The sequence below is a fragment of the Acromyrmex echinatior genome, chromosome 13 (assembly GCF_024713525.1).
Source record: "Acromyrmex echinatior isolate Ae372 chromosome 13, ASM2471352v2, whole genome shotgun sequence".
Classification (NCBI taxonomy): domain Eukaryota; kingdom Metazoa; phylum Arthropoda; class Insecta; order Hymenoptera; family Formicidae; genus Acromyrmex; species Acromyrmex echinatior.
In genome coordinates this window covers 11,752,662-11,775,335 of record NC_141864.1, presented here as the reverse complement: position 1 = coordinate 11,775,335, position 22,674 = coordinate 11,752,662, and the positions used below count along the sequence as shown (strand labels likewise).

The following is a 22,674-nucleotide window of genomic DNA, read 5'->3' as shown; positions in this document are numbered from 1 at the left end:
TGATCAAATCATATGATCAAATGATTTGTTAATTCCTTCTCTGTCCGAGATCTCAGATAGGTTTCTAGAGCCGTTTCACTAACGCCGATCAATCTTAATCGTGATTAACTGTCAACTGCAATTGGTCGATTCTACTAAACAGCAAACGCGATTAGTCAGTCAATGGCCGATTAAGCTAACTGGCGTTGGTGAAACTGGTCCCTAGCATCGTAAACATTGGGCTTAAGAATAAAAATTGACGAATATCGGCCTTCAATCTTTCCTTATCTGACATTATGATGCATCTTACAATTAATTTCTCTTTCTAACCTTCAATTTATGTCGTAAATTAAATATTAAATAAAGAATTAGATGAACAATCAGTGCCAGTAACCAATGGAATGAGTAAAATGATATCACCAACGCAGTAAATATCATATTGTTAATTCAAGGCGGTATTCATAGTCCGATCTTATTTCAAGATTGTCTTAAATAATGTCTTAAGACGCTAATACGTCTCCTCTGATTTACGTCCCTCTGGTTCGTGACTACTTAAGACTGTACTTAAGACGATCTTGAATATAAGATCTGACTATGAATACCAGCCTAAGTTAGGAAATGACAAAACAATTTATTCGACCTCAATCTCCATTTGTTTATAATTCAATAACTTAATATTTAACAAAAGGAGACAGGATGGAAACGAAATTACATGCTGATAATTAAGCTAAGAAATGATAATAAGAAATGATCTATTTCTATTTGTTTATAAAATAGCTAGGTTAACAATTACCGATGTATAATTTCGTTTTCATCTAATCTCCTTTTGTTAAATATTGAGTTATAAACAAATGAAGATCGAATAAATAGCTTTTTAAAATATATTTCCTAATTTTTAGCAATTACCAGCTTTTTTTATTATTATACCGACTTTACCAATCCTGTCTTGAAAAAACTGATCGAGATACTATAGTATAGTATATCGTAGTACAGACTCACGCCATGCTTAGCGCCGCGACACAGATGTGTCTCCAGGGATGCGTTCCAAAACTTGACTCTATCAACTCCGAGTATCTTTTATCTTTATTCAACATTCAGATCAACAAGGATAAAATGATACTCGAGTTGATAGGGTTGAATTTTGGAACGCAACCTAGATATCTTTAGATCGCAGCGTTCACTGATCATGTATATCACTAGCGCTCCTTGCGTAAAAAATGCCAGAAGGACACGAAAGAAATGTGTGGAATGCGGTTGACGATGACGACGTATCTTAATCTGAAAAAGTGGCAGTTCGGAACTTTGCGTCGCGATATCTCCGCTTGTAGAGTAGAAATGTAGTATAGAAAAAATAAAAACACTTTCATTATATATTTTGAGCGGTTACAATCGATTGAGCACACTTAGAACTTGATTGGTTCAGCCCATATTGAGTTTCCGATAATCTCGAGCTGACCCAACTCGGTTTGCGTAAATAAAGGAGGCACGTTCGTGTCTTGCGCCATAGCTTAGAGCTGAGACACTACCAGTATCTCCAGACAAACAAAGCTATAGGTCATATTAGATGTTGTTACTTTAATTATTTTGATTAATTGTAAATTCAATTCAGTTGTAAAATCTAATTTAGTACTTATTTCTTTTTAAACAAACGAAAATAACTTGCTATTATCGCTAATTCGTTATAAGATAATAATAATGTGATATTAAGTTGATAGCCATCAACATCTCCACTTTATCATTCTTTCATAACGAGGATATTATCAGGATTTTATTCTTATCTGATATGTCTAAAAGGAAATAATAATCTGCTTTGTCAAATATGATATAAATAAATAAAAGTTCCTCTTTTCAAAGGAACTCATATTTTTTCCAGTGAACTAAGAGATTTAGTATGTTCTCGAAAGAAGTTATTACTGATCCTTTTATTGTCTCTCCGGTTTACTGGGAGGATATGAGATTCATGAAGATAAGTTTAATCCTCGGTGTCCTCGTTTTCCCGAAACGTCCAACAGGAGATATTTCTTGCTGATTAGTATACAGTTATAATGTAAAAACCTTTAGTCGCTATTTCTGTATACGCGAAAGACGGGTGAAGAAGGATTTATCGCTCATGACAGCGCAAGAATTAATTAAAAAATAAAATTAAGATAAAGAGCCCTTGCGATCGACGCGCATCATTGATCATGGTGCGCGGTCATTTCTTTTAAAACACCTCTAAATCATTCCACCTATTTGGGTCACTACAACTGATCCATCGGCCAATCCATGCCGTTGGAAAGCGCTCTGAGTGATCGATAAAGTGCCAGTACTTAGTTCGTTCGTTCATTGCGAACATGGGACTCGGGGAAAAAACGAAGGATGTCACTCTTTGTTTATCTCACGTAGCTCGCAAAGCAAGAACTTTGATCGCTCTTAAATTGAAGAAATTAAATTATAATCAGTTCTTGCTACAAGCGCGACGTCTTTTCTCCCTCTTGAAAAGTTTTGTCACTTTCCAAATTCTGCAAAACTCGGAGTATATGTTTGCCATGTGTTCCAAATTCGAAATTGGCGAACAAATAGTAATGTAAACTAATCGTAATTTAGAAATTAAATTTTCCATTTCATTAAAACTTCACATATCAAACTCAAAGTAGTTTAGATATACTTTGAAAGATAATTATGCTTAGGCGTTCCACTTTTATAATTATTATTGTTGCAATGCTAGTAACAATAATTATATTCATATATAGTTCTATATAGACATTAAAAAATATATAATTGTCTCCGAAAACTACTATAATCTTATTCTTTTTATTAATATAAAACTATAAATATAATTCTTATTACTAACATTATAGCAGTAACGAGCAATAATAAGTTATTATTAATAATTATAAAAATAATGTTTCATAAATTATTTTACTATGCAATTATAATCACAATTTGAGTTATTTTTAATCATTTATACAGATTGTCATTGCGTCTACACAATCATTAATTCAAATGAAATAATGGAATTAGACAGTTTAACTAAAAAAATATATTAAATTTAATTCAAATTTAGTTTATAATTTACTACACTAAGAGAAAAGTGTTTGATATATTTATAATTGTATAATCGCATGATAAAATAATTATGACTAGAAATTTCATTTTTATGATTATTACTGTTATAATGTTATTAGTAATAATAATATACACACACAGTTCTCTCGAATTGAAAAAATTATAAAAATCATGATAATTTTAAATATTAATATAGTAATATATCAAGATATAGTAAATAAAATAAACATTTTTATTCAGTAAATGCAATTGCAATTATATATAGTAAATATAACTATTTTCTTAAATTCTCTTTATACGGTAATAGTAACTAAAACTATTATACGTAATAATTAAAAAATATGTTGAGAAAAAACTAAAGATTTTCAAGCAGTGTGTGTGATTACTATTATTAACACAATTGATTATATTTGTATGATTAAAACAATTATAAATTTATAATTGTAAAAAATGACTAATAATAAATTATAGTTAAATTATGATAATTGCATTTTTTTTCTCAGTGCTATTACGTGTTAATATAGACATGTTTGCTTTTAAGCTAACTATAGAAATGAATTAATTTATTTTTGACAATAAGAATTATATTTTATACATATGGATAATAAAAAAACAACAAAATGTTATTTAATTCAGAGGATTCGATTCTCATTGCTTCTTTGATATCTAATAGTGCTTTTCTCTCAGTATAAATATTTGGCAACCGAAAATAATTGTTATTATTATAAAAATAGTTGCAGTATAATTTAACTATAATCTATAAGCATTTTTTAACCAATCCGATTTTTCTCTCAGTGTATAAAGCAATACATTTAAAAAATAGAATCATTGGTAAATATTAAAAATAACAGCAATACATTTGAAAAATAGAATCATTGATAAATATTAAAAATAACAAGTAACCGCGTATAAAACTGCGTTTTTATTGAGTTATCAAAAATAACAGCACATAGTGTATCTTATACATCGTCTTTAGCATTGTGACTCATGCAGCTGCTTACTTCAACCTACTTTGCAAAAAAGTTTTGCCATCGTGTATGGATTATTGTTAGAAATCGGAGAATCAAGTACTTGCAATATATCCCTGCAACAAAAGAGATCCGAGCGCGAAGCGATAAATGCGCAATTGTCCGTTGCGCAGCACGGATCAAAGAGTTATCGAACTCCGATAGTGAACGTTGCGGCAAGGTTGTCGACCCGTACGCATCTCAATCCCACGTAACACTCGCTCTTTACGTAAGGTAACAAATGGCTCACCTGTTCTGCTCGCGGCTTGTTTTTTTCATCTTGCTCCTTGCTAAGATCTTCAACGAGGTCTTGGAGCAGTCTGATGTCCTGGGGGCTGGGGGAATCGACCCTACCAGCCCCCACGCTCATCGCACTATGGGGCGCCAGTTCACACGAGTCAACAGTCCCCTCTTCCTCCTCCTCCTCCTCCTCCTCCTCCTCCTCCTCCTCCTCCTCCTTCTTCTCCTCCTCCTCCTCCTCCTCCGCCTCCTCCTCGTTTCCTACCACGCTCCTCTCGCTGTCGCTATCCCAACAACCCTTAACCAGGGTCCACTCCCAGTCACCGTCGGTCACCCTTCCGTCGTCATCGCTCATTTATAGCATTTAGGCGGTTTCGGGCGAAACTAGGACTCAGCGTCCTGTGAGAAAGCTTGGTTCTTCACGAAGCTCTTGACCCTTATCCGACGTGGAAGAAACGCCGGACGATGGAAGGTTTAATTATTCAAGACCTGTAGCTGGAGGACGCTTAAGTTCTTTAGTCGATAATTTAATCGGTACGTGAGACGTTTTTTGGTTTCTTTTAAAACACTTTTTTCGATCAATTCTTTTGCTCATTGGTGGCGTGGCAACACTTAAGGGTAACTTAATTGTCGAATTAATTGACTATAGTGAAAAAATTAGTAATCCTGTTATTCTCAGGATGCGATGATACTCAACGCAATGTTCTTCGTTCTTCCTTGTAGCACACAAAAACGTAGTAATTCTCAAGTGTTCATTTTTAAAATAGACGATTATATATACCTCGAAATGAATTTATCGTCGAATTAAGCAGTGTTCGCAATTTCAGTATTTATAAGTGAAATATCAGAGAAGCGCATAAGTTCTCGTGCGCATCTTTATTTGTAACACTTTCATTCATCTGCTGATATACGATATGTTTTTCCGTTTCTATTAAAAATTTATCATTAATTGTTATTAATTGAAAAATTAAAAAATTATCCCTTAAATAAGAAACTAGACAAGTTGAGCTCATTATCAAGTCTCTTAAGAGAGAGTTTTCAAATTTTATTTACGAAAATAAAATGTGCTATAAAAAATGAAATTTTTGTATATAAAATTGTGCGCTTAAATTGTTGTTTTCTTCAAACTTTAAAGAATTATAATTCTTGAATTCGACAACGTATGCAAAGATTTCGTAGACATGTGATTTAGATAAATATACTGATTGTGAAAGAAGTTTTTAGATTATTTTTAAATATAATTTCATGTTATTATAATTAATGATAATAACATACCTACACACACAGTTCTATTAACAAATATGTATAATTGGAATTGAAAATGACAACAAATTATAGATCATAAAAACGTATGATTGCAATTACTATAATTTAACTACAATTTATAGCCCAATATTATTTGGTCATCCCAAAAATAATTATAGGTTATAGTTAAATTATAATAATTGCAACCATTTTTCATAATAAAATAACTATAGAATTCGTAATCATTTCACCAAATGTGTGTGTTGATAGTTTTTACATATTATTACTAACATTAGCTATTATTACTATTATATATATTATATTAATATTATAATATTATAATATTAATGCAGTAATAATTATAACATAATTATAGTAAAAAATAAAAAATCAGTGAAATTATTTCTATCACTTCAAAAATTTCTCAAAAATTTCTTGCCCAGTTTCTAACATAATTTTTTTGTTAACGTATATGTTTCGCAACGAATTGTTTATGGAAGAAATATCTCTACAAAAGCATCATGTTATCGCGTGCTTGCGTGCATTAAGTCGTCTGTTGCGTAGTTGGATTTTACTTGGTGTCGGTTCGATAGAACTTAAAACTTTTGCAAAGTAATGTAAGGTGCGGAAGAATTTTGTTCGTTTGACATTTAAGAAAATAAAAAACTTTTTTCTCGAAAAGTATTTTTTGGAAATAATTATAAATAAGTGATTGTATATTTTTTTATAATTGTAATAAACATTGAAATAAAATTAAAATATTCAGTGTAATTCAATTTATTAATAACATTATATATTTTTAATTAATATTATTTTATATGTAAATGTTATTATAATATATTAAAAAGAAATATTTTCCATTGTTGAGAAAAAATAATTAATACTTTTTAAAAATTATATTGTGCTATTGATTATATACGCAACATTGAAATGGAGGATGAAGATGAGTTTTACATTACAACATTAGCAAACATTGTGCAAACAGGTTTTTGCATAATGTAATCATTTTGCATTCTTGATAAGGGCCTCACGATGGCGCGAAAGTCCATCATGCAACGATATCATTTGCATCGCTGTGATCTTACGATCTTCGTAGTTTATGCTAAACGATTATTGATAATATCAAAGTTAAAAGCTTCCGGAAACTATTATTGTAATGACTGATGAACATCGCAAGCGAAATGTGCAATTAATACAATAGCGATGAACAAAATTGTCTGCGCAAGATTCATAACTGAATGCAATCGGTGCTGAATAATAGAATCACCGTTCCAACGAGTCCGCGATTGTTAGGTGTCCAATTATCGCTAACCATTGTCCATTTTAATTTTACTCGGTCGATAATAAAAGCAGGACTTATACATATAAGTCGACTGCGAAATAATGTAACGTCGAAGCAATGGATATTGTGATATTGCTATAGTGAAGGTAAGTGAATCGTACATTTTTGTGCCTGTCGGCACCTGCACACACGACATACGCGCATATATGTGTGGACACTTGTAAGTGTAAGTAGTGTGAATATAGCGACGCAAGGACGCCAGTCATTGATCACCTGATGGCTATGACCTTCGCCAGTTGCATCGTGGCCGCGTGTCGTTACCGTCTTTGGAAAGAAAAAGGAATTACTTTCGTAGGAGGAACATTTCTTGATCGCTTCCCGACGTTAGTTCGATACGATTGGCAATTAATCTTATGTCGAGAATGGTGGCCCAAGTCATCCGTTTCAAGTTACAGCAAAGGCCGATTGATTTCCGACGTCGGAGTTATACGACTGAATCCGTGTAAAGAGGATTTTTCTCTACAGTTTTCCTCGAAAATCAATGTTAGATAAGAAAGAGAGTTTGTGGAAATTAAATTACTGCTGTCCCATTACAAATTTAAATAATCCTATATGAATAAATAATTCAAAGACATTGTAAAAAAAGCAATGCTTAATTTGATTTGAAAAGTGATGAAATTATCTCCTTAAAGTAAAATTATTACAAGTTTAATACAAAGCGATTAAATAATTTTATATAAATAAATGATTTGAAGATATTATAAAAAAAACAATAACTAATTTAATTCAAAGATCGATGAAATTATTTATTTCTTTAAGATAGGAGATCAAAGGAAAAAATAGATTTATAAAACTTAAGTTAATGGAAAAAATTTTAATTTAAGACATTTTGCTAGTACTTTTTAATACGTTTCTCTCAAGTCTTATTAACACGTAGGTTTTAGTCAGAAAATATTTTGGTAATTATCTCATGTCTAGAGAGGCATTCCAATGAAGATTATCGATTTTGCCAATAAAGGGAAAATGGACCCTTCGGGTTTTAAACCTAACCTTAACTTGAATTCGCTGAAGTTGCATGGAATTAATTTTGGTCCTCGTATTCTGATCATGTTCTCACAAATAAATCCACTATAATAGTCTAGAAACGAGATTGAACACGAATTCCTGGCCTTCAAGAAAGTCCAGATTTCTGCATTCACTAGATCTTTTGGATTCGTCCATTTTAAATCACAATCAAGGAGAGACATACAGAGTTGGCCATATTCGACGGAAAGATCTGGCAAACACTGTAACTTTTGACAGAGATGTTAGATCGAGTAACGACGTTTCCCATGATTGAAAAAAAAACATCTTTCCGTCGAATATGGCCAACCCTGTACATACTTGTTATATATCTTAACATTTTTCGTTTTTAACTTAATTTCTTTATAAGAATTTATGTCATTAGAACTTAATACAAAAATACTACAAGATATAAATTCTGCAAATTTAATTGCTCGCGATAAGCATATGAAATGACAGAGCAAATTCTGAAATTGATGTTAATTTTAGACAAAACTATCTGGACAGTTTAGATAACGAACTATTTAATTGTATTTCAACATCATAATTGCATTAGAGAAGTTTGAACATGTAAACAAAGCAAAAGTTTGCAACAGTTTCATGATCGCTTTTAGTGATATTAAGATGTCAACATATAATGCAAATAATCATAAGATATTAATTCAATAAATACGCAACATAGAGATATGACAGATGATAAGAATGATAAAAAAAGCTTAAATTAGAATAAAAATATTGAAAGACTTAGATAAAACATGTCTGCGATTTTAATCCGGGAGTAATCACTTTCTTTTTTAAATCTGATTATATCTAAGATGTTTATATCTCAATTAAAATTATTATTATTATTAATTTTCCAAAAAGATAAATAGAAACCAAACAAATATTAAATGAAATAAACATTAAGTAGTTTGTTATGAAAATATAAAAAAAAAGATTTTTACCCAATAATTTTTATTGTGGATTTTCGATGGAATTAAATATTTAAAGATTCGTAAATAATATTATAATATTTAAATAGTAATATTTAAAAAGTGTGTTACTAAAAAAGAAAAAAAAATATGAAAAGATTTAATTAAACAAAATATATAAAATAACATAAAAAATATATTAAATAACCATATCTATACAAAATAATATACTTTACAATAATAAATCATATTTATATAAAACAATACTTTACAATTCATATTTTTTCGCTATTGAGATGTAAAATTCAGGTGACTATATTCCCAGGTTAAAAAATTATTCTTTACATAAAGATAGAAAGAGAACACTGATAATTTTATAAACGAGAAATTAATTCAATAAAGTAGCCATTTTGATGGGACCTCTAGGACACACCGCAGTCTGTACGCAACGTGTGATGTGCAGAAAACGCAGTGCACGTGGATGAGCGCGTATGTGACGCGACGATGACGTTCCTCTTAGCAGACTATTGGCTCGTGTTACGATTATTCTGAAGTACAATCCACTGCACATCAATTTTCTATTGCATATAAATTCATGCAACGGAAAACCATGACGAATAAGATTACATAAGAGATTGATATGCAGGGCGTGTCAAGTTTATTTTCATCATGTAAAAATTTTTTTCCAAGACTAAATTTTTTTAGGCAAGCTTTTTTAAAGCGGAGATTTAGTTATGACTGTTACAACTTTTAAATTTGTAATATGTAACTATATAGAGATACAAATTTGAAATACTCTGTAAAGAGTGGATGATGAATAATACCGAGGAGAGATGGACAAAATTACTTGGCACACAGCTTGCATTAAAGCATCGACCGTGATTAATCATAACAAATGAGGAACAATTTATCGCTTGGTCAAGCAGAATTACTGATGGATTCACTCTCGTTTATTAAAATATTAAAAATTGTATCAGATTTCCAAAAATGCATGTATAGGTACAAATGTTATGTAAAATGACTCTATGATACAAAAAAAAAATGATTACAGATATAAAAAATAGGGAATTTCTCACAATTTTATAAAACTTACAAACTAATAATAAATTTTATACAGTTATGAGAGATTATTTTATTATTTATTTAATTTTAATTTATTCTATATCAAATAATTTCAAACAAAATTAAATGTTTCGAATTTGTAGCGTTTCTATACGGAGCATTTTTCTACAATATTTTTTTCTACTCTTTGTTACATTTTCAAATAGGTGATTAAATCACTTTAACATTTTTCCTTATCTCTGATACATTTTAAAATACTTATTTTAATATGAACAAGTCACTTTAACATTTCGCGCGTTGTTTGATAACATGCAATAAACACAGCAACTTTATTAATTACGTGCTCGAGTATTTATATTTTCATTTATACTTTTAGCTTTGCGATAAGAAATGCTTCGTTTAAAGCACACGCTCACATTGTCCGCGGCTCAGCATTCACTGTTGCCATCGGTTGAAACCGACTTCTTCGTCATAGTCGGAGCACGATTTTTTCACCTTTTTTTTTAGGGTCGCGATCGATCGACGATCTCGTGCCTTTTTTACTTTCGCAAATCCGCACAATAATCAATCGCCATCTATCCCACAAGGCGCGGCTTAGATATCTCGAGAAAAATATCGATCTCCGATTCCTTGGACAATTCTCGCGATTGATGCCGATCGCGGATCAACGGATGACGAGTGTCTTCGTGACAGTCTGAAGAGTGACAGTCTGAATTTTAGAAATCGCGACTCGCGAACGTTGGCGAACGATACCAATCACTCGCGACTAAGTTGATTTAGGTGCTACTGAGTGGTATCACTCGAGGTTCTGTCATGATCCTGCGTGAAAACGTAACGCGAAAGGGGAACACGCGCTACCGTCCGAGGTATGCGCGGCTCTCGAAGACGAGCACGGATTGGGCACGTCGAATGAATTGATCGGCAGGTTCTCGCCCTTGCGAAACCCGCGAATGAAAGAAGAAAGTCTTGTCACCGTTCGCATGTGCGATCTTCCTTCGTCGAGAATGTGGACGGAATGACGAATGACGAAGCTACCTGCTAGGCAGAACGGGGGACACTGCGACACTGATCAGGGCGCCGTGTAACGGGAAGCCCATGAATTTCTCGAGCCCTCTCGCAACCCTCTCTTTCCCTCTTGCTCTAGCACGCGTGCGCCCCAATAAGTCGCTCTTCCTTTCTTCTCACGCTACCACGGCGGGCAATCCGCCAGCAAGCGGATTCGTCTCTTTTCTTCCTCCTCGACCTCCGCGTTGGGATTGACGTGTGCATCCGTACTTCCGGTACGCCTTTATCCCGACGCCGCAGAAGAACGAATGCTCGGACGCGATGCTGTCCCCTCTTTTGTTCTTTTGAATTCGCGCAGATGACCGAATTTACAGAGTATCCGAAGAGTTTAGAAATATTACTGTGAGATCTTCAATGGATTTTATTAGTCACATCCAGAATTACTCTTTCATTAGTAGAGTTCATTTTCAGAAGAAAGGACCGATCAATAAAAGGAATGTAATGTTAAACCTTACAGGAGCACATTTTTTTCTACTAGATGGATTTTTACTAATATTTATATTTATGTATTTTTGAGTGATTATGAAAGGTCAAATTTTAAAAATTCAAAACGCGGATTCACTTTACTTTTTTTTATCAGTTATTATTTTCAATAAACTTATACTTTTCCAAAAGGACGCTCGTTATGCAACAGTAATTTCTATACAATCTTTTTCATTTATTCACAATAAATCATTTTTTTAAAAAACTATCAATATTTTTACATATTCAAGATTTTTATAAAGAACGAGCAAATAAAAATTACACAATTATGTATTACAGTGTGCTTAATAACTGTTCATTTCTTTTAATTTTATTAATTTATGTGAAATTTATTTATTTCAAAAAAATTCGGGTTTCTTTATTTTAATTTGTTTATAACTAAAAGCATATTGCTTAATTAGTTTAAATATTACTCATAATTTAAGGATGTTTTATACATCTTTTTAAAGTGATAACAAAATTATTAAAAAATGACAGATTAGTCTAAATCACGTTTAAAAATATGACAAATTTGATGATGGTTTACCAGGATCATTAGTTATTTTAATAATTAGTATTTTTTAAATCTGTGATCTAATCAAAATATATAGAATTATATTATATAAAATAATAAAAATCTCAATTTTTTAATATTAAATTACATTATATGTATTAAAAATTATTTACGTAGACTTATATTGCGATGCATGAACTGTTGTCCAATAAATAAAATGTTTATTGTTCTATATCTTTGTAACAAATCAGTGAATCGCAATGAAACTTTATACACATTATTTTAAATATTTAAAGTATTTATAAAAAAAAATATTATTTTTTATCATTTTTTAAATTTTCATTTTTTACAATAAAAATAATAACAGATAAAATAAATAAATTACAAAAATATGTTATTAAACAAAAATAATTTTATTCACACAACTTTCATTCTATATAGCTTATTTGAAGTATAAATATTAAACATACTTCCTAATTTAATTTTCTTTGCAAGGACTGTACGTCTAATATATCCCTAAGTTTTCAAAAATAAATTATTGTGTTATAATAGTTAAATGACAAAGAAGCATTAAAAAAATTAAGAAATACGATATGTCCCATTGCTTTTGTTAAATAAGGGTTAAGATAATAGATTTCGATTTTAAAGTTGAAGATCAGTTGTCCTAGAAAAGATTATCATTTAAACGGAAACTGATTTTTGCAGAAGAGATTAATTGAGAACATTACAGTCATTTAGATAAATAATTAATTAGATATCAATTATTCGAATGTTCATATATGTTACTACTGTCATTTAATTGTTACAATTAATCCACTTAAATTTATAGGACTCTACGTACATTTATTGCAGGTCTATCTCGATATATCTTGCATGAGCCATTAGTTACCGTTATTAATTAATCACTGTCGCTCTAATTGTAGCTCTTCTTTATCCTTTGATCATATTTCTTTCAGTTGCGCAACTTTAACTAAAGTTGAAACGAATTGTATCGGGACCAATTATCTAAATGTGATATCGAGGATCTACTACAGAACGTGGAACGTTAGGTATTCGATGTTTACGTGCTATTAATTATCTTCTTGCTGGCGGCTGCCTGACGCTACGTCGCAGCTGCTTCTTTCTTCGAAGCTGCAACTTCTTGGAACGTTGCGAAAGCTCGATGATCGCTAAACGAGCTCGCCTGATACTATTTTTGGCATTGAATCTTGCATGTTTTTATGCATTGTGACTCGTGCGATGAAAATGGCAAAAACACAACTGCATCAAGAATTTGGCTGCTTTTCTTTTAGAAGACACAGTTGCACAATACTATTTTATTCTTCTTGGCATTCAATGAATAAGATAAAATGACACTTGAATCGATTATCTCCTAAAAGGAAAGCAACTTTTATTAGGTCGCAGTTCTCGATTTATTTAAAATTAAAACATTTTATTCTATTCTACCAAAATCTCTTTGTCGACATTTCATCTTTCGAGAGTTACTGGACAGTTATACTAACTCTGGTTAACAACTGAGAAGTAAAATTGCTCAGAATCTCAATCTAGATGTAACACTTCGTCTACATCCAGTTAACGCTAAATATTCAGAGAAAGTTCGATTCGTATTCCCTTACATATTCCCAATGTACCGAATATTGTAGTAAAAAAATCGTCATAAAATGTGCAAATGTCGATGAAATATTCAGAATATTGCATGAATACTCTGCACGAAAATCGCGAGCGAGTGAGTAGTACACATCTCCGTCGACAGAGGGCTGCGGCGGAGAGCCTCTTCTTACTCATAAACAAGAATTTACTCATAAATAAGAATCACCTGAGAGAAAATATAAACAGCGCAGCTGCTTATATATATTTCATTTATAAAATAACGACGCCGATTTAAAAAAAAATTGATTCTCAGAATCGATTCATTCCGTTAGATTCGATTCTTAATAATTGATTAATTGAATGAAAAAGAAGCGAAGAATTTTTCTAATTCTTTTTTTTTAACAACTTGTAAGTAATATTATAAAATAGATACAATAATTAGCAATATTTATACGAGTTGCAATAATTGAATAAATTAAATTCATTAATTTCAGAGAACACAATTATTATTTATTAGTTTACAGAAAATTTTTACTTAATAACAACATTATATCTCTGAAACATTGGATCGATTCCAAAAGAATCGAGCAATAAAAAATCGATTTTTCAAGAACAAAAAGAATTAATTCTCGATGCATCCCACATAGCATGGGGAGTTCATCAAATTTTTGTAGTTTCATTTAAATTTCAAAAAGAACTCCCCGGGAACTTCTATGTCCGATGTTGAGAGTTCCCTAGGAGCTTCATTTTGGTTCGCAGGAAGCTCTTTTTAAGCTCTCCGAGAACGTAGCAAAATTCCCTTCCAGTCGATATAAACTGAAATTAACGTAACGTCAACATTATAATTTCGTACTTTGCAATTTAAATGTAACACATGGCATTACATAATATAATAGTTACATTATGGAGTGCGAAATTATAACATTGATGTTATATTATTTTTAATTTGTGTCGACTGAGAGAGAGATTCATTTTGCTTAGTTCTCAGAGAGCTTAAAAAGAGCTTATTTAGTCGAATTTTGTAAGCCCGAAGCTTAATTTTCAAATTAGAAGAAGAAATAGTTAGCGTATCACGGGTCGCGTATAGGAGACGGGCAGAAGCGACGCTCACAGTTAGACGTGGATGCATTCATACGTTTATTAAAAAACACGTTTCTTTTTACTTTTCCCCTCTACCACACTATCTCTTTGTCTTTCTCATACTTTAAATATGTTAATTTTATTAAATTATAAAATAGAATGATGGAATTAAAATAAATATTGAACTCTTTGAGTCGGATTGCATTTTAATTAAATTGATAAAATTGTTAGAAAAATATTGTAAAAGAATGAAATTAGACAATAATTACGTGCGATAAGCATTATAAAACTATTATATGCAAATCATACAATTATTTCAGTACATCGAATTCTAAGAGCGTTTCTTACAATTCGACGTAGTGAAATACTTGTTAGACTTAATTGTATGTCAATAGACATTATAATATTTGTGGCACGCAACGATGCATCCAAACTTATTCCTTCTATTTCAAGAAGCTACAACAAAATGGAATCATTGAACATCTACGAGGTAATAACAATTTTATAATTAAGATAATAATACAATAATAAGTTTTTAAAGTGTATTTGGCTTACATTTTTATTTTAAACTTAAATTGAGAAATTAAACAATAATTGCTAGACCTATTTGAGAGGACCAATGCAATACCAAACCAATACAATTTGAGAAGACCTACAATCTGAGAGGAATAACGACCCATTTGAACGCTTGAAACCTTGTTAAGATCGACCTTGAACTCGAAATTTGATCATTTTTTCACATTAATCGGACTATTTCTTAAGGCATATATCATAGAGCTAAATGAATGATTGCATCGTGTTCAGCGATCAAAAAAACATACAATAACCATATTTAAAATCCGATTTAAGTCATTTTTGCATCAAATCAAACATGTATTAGAGAAAATTGAGACTTTTATTTAAGAATCGTTCACTAGCGACCTTTAAATTTTAATTTTTTTTATAAAATATTTTTTTATAAAAAATTAGGGGTGTTCTTTTGGTATGAAATGGATACTTTTGAGCTGAGAGGTCGATTATAAAAAAATTTTTTCTTTTTTCTTTGTCGGTCTAATATCTGTATATCATGTAGTCATTTGAACTACGCATCGAAATTTTTCCGGACTTGAAACGCAAAATTACTGAAATAATATCACAATTGAATTTTTCATGCTCAATAAAGAGAGGCATCTATTAGAGAGATCTTAAAATGATAGAAATCTGTAAATAATTTATTTATTGCGAAAAATATTCGATCAGGAGTCGAACCTGGATCTCTTACATTCCTAAACCTTTAGACTACCGAGACCTTAGTAATATTCTTCGCAATAATTAGTATATGGAAACAAACGTTTTTCTGGCAACGTAATATAGACGATAAGAATTTTATTGGACCATAAAATTTGAAACTCATCAAATAAGAAATAAGAATCCTGGCCATAACGGTCTAAGCTGTCTTTTATGAATAACGTTAAATATTTCAGGAATATTTAACGTTAGCTGAGCAGTTATTGCGCATAAAAGATACACAAAATCTGACTTTACTGAATAAAAGCAAGACAATAAATGGACTACTCTCAGTATTTTAACCATTTAAATATAATAATTTGTTAATACTAGACAATAAGTGAATACAAATTATATTTTGATCAGAAAAACTGCTTCAGTCACTGAATAAAACTTAAGTTATACATTTCCTATACAATATTGTTAATGAGAATACAATAAGACTAGATTGTAATTGGATGGACATCTAGAAAATATACATTTTTCTACCAGAGTAGATTAATCTTAATCTGGATTTAATTTAATCTTTATTATTTTCTAATTTCTAAAATTAGAGAGAAGATAAAAAGTAAGTTAATCTACTTGATAGAAATAAACAGCAACGTTTTCCTCTCATTAATTTATAGAAATGAATACATTAATGGTTTTCTTTCAAAATTTCAACACAACACTTATGTGCATTAAAGTTTTCAGAGAATTTTTTATAACAAATTTGTAGATAAAGTAATTGGACTCTATGTGGTCTAATACCAAACATGGTCTAATACTCTATTCGTTATTTGTGGATAAATTCAATAGATAGCACAGATAGTTAATCGTACAGACTGTCTGTCTGACTTGGTCGCATCAATTTATTGCTTTGCAATTTATTCATTCTATTATTGTTAGTAAAACAAAATATAGTACATTGTAGTTGTGATGTGATATTTCATAAATAAGTTATTGTTTTCTATAATTATTAGTGTTGTGCATAGATGAATTTAAAATTAGCTAGATAAAGATAAGATGAAAATTCGGAAATTTATCTTAGATAATATAAAGATAATTTTATTTAAATTAATTTAAATAAAGATAAATTTATCAAAAAATTCTAAAATATTTCAGATAATTTTTTTTATTTTTAAGACTACTTACAGTTACAACAAATAATAAAAAAATTTATACAAATACTATAGGAGTCAACCTTTGGTTGTTAAAAATTTCAAGATATATAATAATTAATAATATCATATGATTTCATATGTTTCGACTCCTGCTTGAGTCATCTTCAGTTAATATTACAGCAATTAATCGGGATTTACGATGTATTATTATTTTGTTTGTGACTTATTCACTCCGTGAAGTGAGTACGATTTTTATTTTTGTTGTCCCCTACAGAGTGCGTCATCAAAATCCGAACAAATTTCAATTTAAATTTTCCACTATATTGTGCCTCCGCCAGAGGTTGTTGTTGACATCCGAAAAAGCCTGATGCTTCTAGTAAACAGTCATATTCTCAAAATGACCGCGATATTGAAACCAAGTGCGGAGTATAATCGAAGAGCCGCGATCATCGAAGGAATCATTCGCGCTGGGCGCTCAGCAAGGGAAATAATTCGGTTCTTTGGATATCTGAGATTATATTATCAATCGTTTATGACGTTGTGGCAAAGTATACGGCTTTAGAACAGTCCAATGAAGGTTCCAGTACGCTAGTAAGAAAGAGTTACTTGAAAGAACGCATCGCGACAATCCCCGCAGTCGTTGAAAAGGCTCAAGCGCTGATTTCGGATAATCCAGGGCAATCGCGTTCTGATGGATGTAGTGAAACCGTGGCTGGAAACTATAGCGTCCGGAAAGCCATATGTTTTTCACCGGCTCATACGAGTCATTTGATTCAAAATTGGCTCTCAGACAACATCGATATGTTTTGGTCCAAAGAATTCTGATCTCCCAATAGCCCAGATTTAAATCCCTTGAACTACTACGTATGGAGCATAGTTGAAAAAGGGTCACGGCCGAAACAAGTCTCGGCATCCCGTGACGTCATTAAGGACCGCTATTGAGGCAGCATTCGTCGGCATGGACAGCACTATATTATAGCGTGCGTGCGAACGTTTCAGGCCGAGAATAGACGCCATCATTCAAGCTAATGGGAGATGTATTGAATAATTATGCTCTACCGGGATCCCCTAAGTGCCATGTAAAAGGATTTGTTGTAATATTTAATTTTTCATTAAAAACATTTTGTTTAAAGAAATTGTTCGATTTGTCCGGATTTTGGCATCCTGTATATTATTTATCTCTATATTATTTAAACGATATTTTTTAAATTTTAGTTTGAATTTTTAGCCACAATAGTCGCATATAAAAGAAGAGAAAATTTTGAAGACATTGATTGCGATGTATTAATTGCTGTAATATTAGTTGTAATACTGAAGATTCAAACAGGAGTTGGAACGTACGAAATCATATGATATTATTAATTAATTGTATATTTTGAAATTTTTAATAACTAAACATTGAATTCTATAGTCTTTTGTATGAATTTGTTTGTCATATCAATTAAAGGAGTCTATAACTTATTAATTTTAATTTAATTTCATTATTAATCACTGTTAATAAAAAATATAAGTTTTGCTGTTTGTTTTGCCTTTTCTGTGATTGAACTAGTGTACACTTTTGGAACTTAAAATGAGATAGGAAAAATGTTTGACGAAAGAGAGTTCTAGCGCAGTCTAGTGCAGAAATAAAAAACAAAGGATTGTAAATCTTAAAATGAGGTAAAAATTGTAAAAGTTAGTAAATTCATTAGAATAGTTATAATTTAATTGGTCAATAAAGTAGTAAATTTGCTCATTTTTGTAATTTTCTCCTCATTTCAAGGTATCAATTATGAAACTTTATCTCTAGGATGGAAAATGAAAAGTGAAAATGTTAACCAGTTGAAGTTAATGGAGAAATTTTTCACTTTTCATTCTAGGAAAAAAGTTTCATGATTGATATCCAGGATACACAATCAATTCCCAAATCACTTGAGTGCAAATGAGTGGTTATACATATAAGATCTATTCGCGTTACATGAAATCCCCAAATAGTTTTGCACTTAAAATAAGATAGACATATATTTGGCCTTGAAAAGAGAAACAGCGAAGATGCAGAGTGCAAAAAGTGCAAGCAACGCACAGACCTATATATACTACTGGATGCACCTCATTTTCATATTGGTTCTTTCTTATAAAGAATTTCCCCTCTTAGGTTATAAATAATATGATAATAAACTATAATTTTATAAAAATAACACTGGCTCACTTTATTTTTCATTTCTCAAACATTTTTCTTACGAAAAAGAAGAAAATGTATTGTTATCCAATATGAATTAAATGCTACTTTTTCTTAAAATGTTAACTGTATCTGTATATATCTGAAAATGTCTCACATTTTTTTTAATACAAAAATATTTTCTCTTTTAAATCTAATCAGTTTTCAATTCAGCAAAAAATAAGAAAAAAATTGCAAAGTAGCTTAGGTAAATCATATAGGATCTGAGAACCTTATTTATATAGATTATTTACTTATAAATATTTACTTATAAATCCATATTTACTTATAAATATTTATGTCAATAAATATAACAACATTTCATCATAAAGTCAAAGCTAGTGAATTATAATATTATATCACGCTTTCACAAAACAAAGACCAACATAGTTCCTGCGCAGCTTTAAAACGAATCTCCTGATGAAAAACGTCAGCTTGTTACAAGCTAGGGAAATTGATTTATTGATGTTGATATAATTATTGCAACAACACCTGAGTAACATGATAAAAATCTCTGCAATGTTGCAGTATCGATTATCGATATATCGGAAATTCGGTGGCTATTCTGGTTTATATGAATAAGTAAGAATGTGCGACGAGAGCTCTTGTCCCCTTAAGCTTCATCGCGAAATGGTTGTGGCTGCTGAAATGTTGTTTGTAACTTGGGAAACAGTGTTTATAATTCATTCGTTTGGAATAACGCATCAACGAAGTAATGATCTAAGTTACGACAATGTCAAAGCAATATATAAATATATATGTTACGACTTGTTGGAAGCCCATGAGCTTTGCATCGACTTTGTTGAGTAAATTGGATTTGCATATTACAAAGTGCGGTATATTTCAAGAGGCAGTTACGTTAAGGGAAATAAACCCTTAATTGTTTCATGCATGCAAGAGTAAGATTTCGTATGACGTGATAGTTATACACGTGTATACAGAGTGCCTTTTAGTTCCGACAAAATTCTGAGAAATTTGATTAACCTGAAAGTCTACGCGCACTTGTCACTAGACTGATAATATCTCCAGGAAATATTATGTATATCATTTGAAGTAATGCGAAACAATTGAACTGTGTTTAGGAAAATTGTTTTCCATGTATAAATGTCGCCTTGCTTCCTTTATATGTTATATATTGCTCCCAAAGATTCAAACATTTTCAAATTTTGAAAAGAATTATTTAATTAACTTTTTTTAAAGTTCAATAAATGAGAACAAATAATGCTTATGAGTATTGTAAGCACCAAATGGAACATACCTTAAAATAATAATGTATATGAAAAAGTATATATAGGGTCTAAATTCGTAAAAAATATCACATACGAAGATGTACGATAATATTATACTATACATATAAGTTAGGTATATTATAGATTTCGTTAGTTTCTCACATGAGATATTTTACAAGAATCAGATCCTAGTTTACTGTAATAATATATCGTGTATTCCAGCACTAAAGGAATTTCTATTAACTAATATAAGTTTAGAATATTCTATTGTAGGTATCAAATTTTTAATATTCCTTACAGCAATATTGTAGCAATAAATTATTTTAAAAGATTGCAATATTTCATAAAACATTGCTGTAACATAATAGCAATATTCCTATGTCCGCAAAAATAAAATATTGTTGCAATATTTAGAGAAAAAATTGCATACATATTGCTATGCAATATTTCAATAATTATTCTAGTTTTTATTAATTGCTAACATATTATTGTGTGTTCAGCATCATATTTTAAAATACATATGATAAAGTTATGATCAAAAAATATTCGGAGGCTTAGGAAGCACATCCAAAAAAGATTGGGAAGATCTCCAGGAAACTCGCTAATTTGATTTATTCTTTTTAATAGGATTCCTAGACATCTTTTCCTTATGAGAAGCATATCCCTCTCGTAGCGGGACTGCGTAATTATTTAACGAATTGTAATATTGCAATATTTTTTACAAAATATTAACATTACAATATTTTGCAATATTATTGTAATATTTCCAATAAAATGTTAAAATTTCAATATTGCAGTAATATTGCTGCAATTTTTGTAATATTGCACAATATTTTGTGCTGTAGGGCACTGTAGGGAATGTTATACGATTGTTTTTCGTCCCGTTTTAGATTAAAGCCTCGCATCATGTCGTGATGCAATTTAATTTTTTTCTTCATGTGGTGACGTTAATACAAAACAAACTGAACTTTATATTATTGTTACGTTATTATTCCAGTGTGACATATCGGATGGGATACGCTTTCAAATTTCGCGCTTCACCGATAATATTAATTTGACAGATCCCAACGGCATTTTCTACTGTGTCTTTCTTGAGGCTTTTTATACCGTGGCGATTCGCTATAAAATGTCATTTTGTGAGAGTCCCACGCTGCGGGAGATTTCCGCCTACGAGACTGCGGCGCAGTCGGATTGGCGCCAGTCAGGGCTGTATTAATATAAGGCAGTGTGTTGAAAGTATATCCGTATGCAAACAACCCCTCTTGCTATCTGCCCTCTTTCTTCCCCCTTGTATCGCTGTTTTGCTAAATATTTGAAAGCTCGCATATTTTCATGTGCATATCACATTTCTCATGATTGTCTACAATCACGTGAATGTGAAACAAGATGATACTGTTTTATTAAAACAAACCTTGTTTATCTTCTGCAATAAAAAAATAACATAAATTAACTTGATACAAGAACTGATGAAAATTCGATAAGAAAAGTCTGCAAATACGTAAAAAAAGGAAATTTTCATACGTAATTTGATTATAAATAATTATTATATATATATATATATATATATATATATATATATATATATGCTATTTTATTAATATTAGGGATGCACCGGACATCCGGAAAGTATCCGGTATCCAGTTGAAATTTGATATCATTAAATTGTTGATTTTTTCTTATACAAAAATGTTCTAGAAATAAGTATGCATATTTATGATGCTATTATATAATATCTTATACATTGTCGCAAAATTACAATCTTTTTCCCTATAGGCTTTTTTTTTAGAAGACATTTTGTTGGAATCTGGTCGAATATCTGGAAAATGTCGAATATCCAACTCGAAGAAATTGCCTCCTCGGATATCTGATTGGATACCGGATATCCGATGTTACATTCTATATCCGATATCCAGTAATTTTACGATTTGGTGCATCTCTAATTAATATTATTGCTCTCATAATTGTTGTTGGATTTATTATTCTTGAATTAATAAATGATGGAGATAATAAGCTACGCAGAAGTTAAATATACAAATACAATTCTTTATTACGCCTAATTACGTAATTCGTTTCTTATTAAAATATAAACATAAAAGAAAACATTAAATTTATCCGAAAATATTTTAAGATCAAAAATTAATTTGGCGAAAGTATTTCGTGACAAAAACACATTTCACTTAGCTAGTATCACAAATGAGGTTTAATTTCTTAACAAACTATCTTTAATCCATGAAACTGAATTGTTCCAAGTAGACGAAAGATATCTTTGACCTACCAAGGAATGTTTGACGCTGTCATTTCCGCAAAGCAGTTTTAAGCCAATTTCAATTAT

At 30.8% G+C, this 22,674-nt stretch overlaps 1 protein-coding gene across 11 annotated transcripts in view; it reads right to left on the bottom strand.

Annotated features, from left to right (window-relative positions):
- Positions 1-22,674, bottom strand: part of sei (potassium voltage-gated channel seizure) — a 208,591-nt gene that overhangs the window by 58,196 nt on the left and 127,721 nt on the right. The gene's annotated exons all lie outside the window — the stretch shown is intronic.